The sequence below is a fragment of the Vitis riparia genome, chromosome 6 (assembly GCF_004353265.1).
Source record: "Vitis riparia cultivar Riparia Gloire de Montpellier isolate 1030 chromosome 6, EGFV_Vit.rip_1.0, whole genome shotgun sequence".
Lineage (NCBI taxonomy): Eukaryota > Viridiplantae > Streptophyta > Magnoliopsida > Vitales > Vitaceae > Vitis > Vitis riparia.
This window is the reverse complement of record NC_048436.1, coordinates 3,264,896-3,267,854: the sequence shown is the minus strand read 5'-3', so window position 1 is coordinate 3,267,854 and position 2,959 is coordinate 3,264,896. Positions and strand designations below refer to the sequence as shown.

Below are 2,959 nucleotides of genomic sequence, written 5' to 3'. Positions count from 1 at the left end.
GCAACTTAGCCAGAAGCCTTGGCCGTGAAGCGCGGGTCATCTGGTCTACACTGCCAGAAGCACTCTCGACGGGACCATACTGAGTCACTTCAGACAACTTGTCATAGCCCGTATTTCGCCGCCTGCAGAAGCGAAATGACAAGAATGACGGCAAGTCATCCCCCACGATTTTTGATAGCCGCCTGCAAAGCAATGATGGCTCTGCCACTACCTCAGTGTCATCATGACAAGCCAAAAAAATTTCCCACCATTAAAGGGGATAAAGCTTCTGACACTATAAAAAGGGGCCTCATGCGAAGAGAGGGGGTAAGCTTTCTTATTCAGTAAAAAGGGAAGATTGATTACCAGAGAGAAGGCTAATAAAACCATCGGAGGGTGTGTCCGGACAACCTGTCCGAACATCTTTTGCAGGTTGATTGAGGCAAGAATCATCTTCAGTTGAAAGGGAGAGTCCATCTGGCGACCGCTAGGCTTCAACAATGACAGTATGTGTTTGTGCAATGTACCCCAGGACAACAAGGCTTGGCATGGTCAATAAATCCATGAAAAGCGCCTTAAATGCTGAACTCTCTTTAGACTTCGTAACTTACTAATATAACCAGACACTGATCATTTCAATTATAGGCCAGAAAGTTACACAAACTAATTCCAACAACGATACCTTATAAATTCTGCATAATGGAGTGGGGCAAATTCTAGTTCTCCAATCTTTGTTTATACAGGTGACGTGGCGAGTATAACTGGAGTGGCAACTTTTGTTGGATTCATGGTTGATCTTGCTTCTCGGTTCAAAGGACTCTTGCTGTATATAGACGCAATTGTATATATAGCTCCAAACAAATGACTTTCATATATTGTGATTATTTGTGTGTTTCAAAGAAAAGATCATAGAAAAAATAGTATAATCTTGGGGATCATTATATCCTTGAAGAATTGAGAGCATGGGTAATGATGGCAGATACGATTTAATATTGTAGCATTCAATATTATGGAGAATCAGTTCCATTGGGATCCAAAGATATAGCATTCAACAACACAAATACCCTTAGGTACTTCAGCTCAACACAAGCTCTGGCAGACTATGCAGAATTGGTCACAAACCTTAAGAAAAACTTGTCTGCAGAATATTGCCATCGGTGGAAGTAAGTCGGTTTATACGTCCAAAGTTTTCATTGAAGAAATAAACTTTCTTCATATTGGTGATCTTCATTTAATTTTCTCTTATTTTTCAGTGTTGGCATCCTGGTTTCGTCTAAAATATAAATCCACATGTAGTAATTGGCGCTTTGGCATCTTCTGCTCCCGTTCTCTACTTTGACGACATAACATAACACCACAAAATGGATACGATTCCATTGTCAGCAAGGATTTTAGAGTAAGAAACCAAAACATCAGATCCAAATCTCTCAAGGTTAATCACTTGAAGCACTGCCTCCATGCTAATCCTGTATTAGGTGCTGCAGGAAACCAGCGAGACCTGTTACACCACCATAAACAGTCTTGGTTTGAAATTGATAAAGTTGCAGCTCAACCAAATGGGCTTGCGAATCTCAGCCAAATTTTCAGGACATGCGAGTAATTCACAAGATTTCCATCTCTCTCTCTCTTTTCCTTGTCTAGTTTCAAAAAACAATAGTGACCAGATTCTGATTTTGGATATTTCCCCTGTGTCCATCTCCCTCAATTCTCTCTAGGCCTTTGAACTCATCCCAACAGCTGAAGGTATCCTTAGAATATACCTATCAGGTTCAGCTCGGCATGACAATCCGCCATCTCATTATGTGAGTGATATATGCAATGCCATAAATGGGGCACCAGAGGGAACCAGCATTCTTGGCAGAGTTGCAGAAGGTGTCAGCCAGTGCTGGACCCCGTGTCATCGTATATACGATTTCCAACCAAGTAACATGGATGAGTGGGTGTGGCAGGTATTTCTTCTGCTTCCTTCTATTGAATTAATTCCCTCTTCACCCACTTCCACCACCGCTGTTTTCTTCTTATTTTCTATCACTGAAGCTTCCATGTCTCATAGACATGTACCGAGATGGTGATGCCATTTGGACGTGGTGATAACGACACAACGTTCCAAGCCTCGCCTTTTAATTTGAACAACTACACAAAGACCTGCCAAAACCTCTTTGGTGTTAGTGTTACTCCAAGACCTCATTGGATCACGACAGAATTTGGTGGCCATGTGAACTTCTATATATATAACATGCAGACTTCATTTCAACCTCCATCAGTACTGCCATCTCAACACAAAAACTCACATTTCTAATCGTGATTTCAGGATACAAAATCTGTACTGGGAAATTTTGCCTGCAACATCATATTCTCCAATGGCCTGCGAGACCCCCCGTACAGCATAAGAGGGTAAAGAAATAAAACCTCTCATACCTTTTCCACCCATGCATGTAGTTTTCAGCAAGAATATTACACTAACCAGATCAAATGGTGTCTTAAACTGCAGGGTTCTACAAGATATATCAGAGAGTGTTGTAGCTGTATATACGCTCAAAGGTATCCATTCAAGTCTTTTGCCAATGTTAATAGTATTAAATTTAGAGTACTCATTTCTAACTGGGATTTGCGAATATATATGGTAATTAATCAGGCGCCCATTGCTTGGATTTACGGGCTTCAATGCCCAATGACCCTGACTGGTTGGTGACACAGCGAGACAAAGAGATCAAAATCGTGGCATTATGGTTAGCAAAATACAACGGCAAGCGTCTTAGTAATTAAGACTCGGAAGAATTGAGCTTATATGTGAATATAATTTATACTATATTATATAGAAACAATAATATTTATTTTATTTATTTCTATTTTAGATTTTTAAGAAGAAATATCAAATTAACATGGTTTTTTTTTTTTTTTGGAATTTGGTTCCATTTAAACTTTAAATTTAGGAATAAATATACAACAAAAGGTTTTTTTAAAATATTGTCAATAGATT

General features: G+C 39.5%; 1 pseudogene; it reads left to right on the top strand.

Moving 5' to 3' along the window:
* Positions 1-487: 487 nt before the first annotated feature.
* Positions 488-2,745, top strand: LOC117916301 (annotated as a pseudogene).
* The last annotated feature ends 214 nt before the right edge of the window (positions 2,746-2,959 follow it).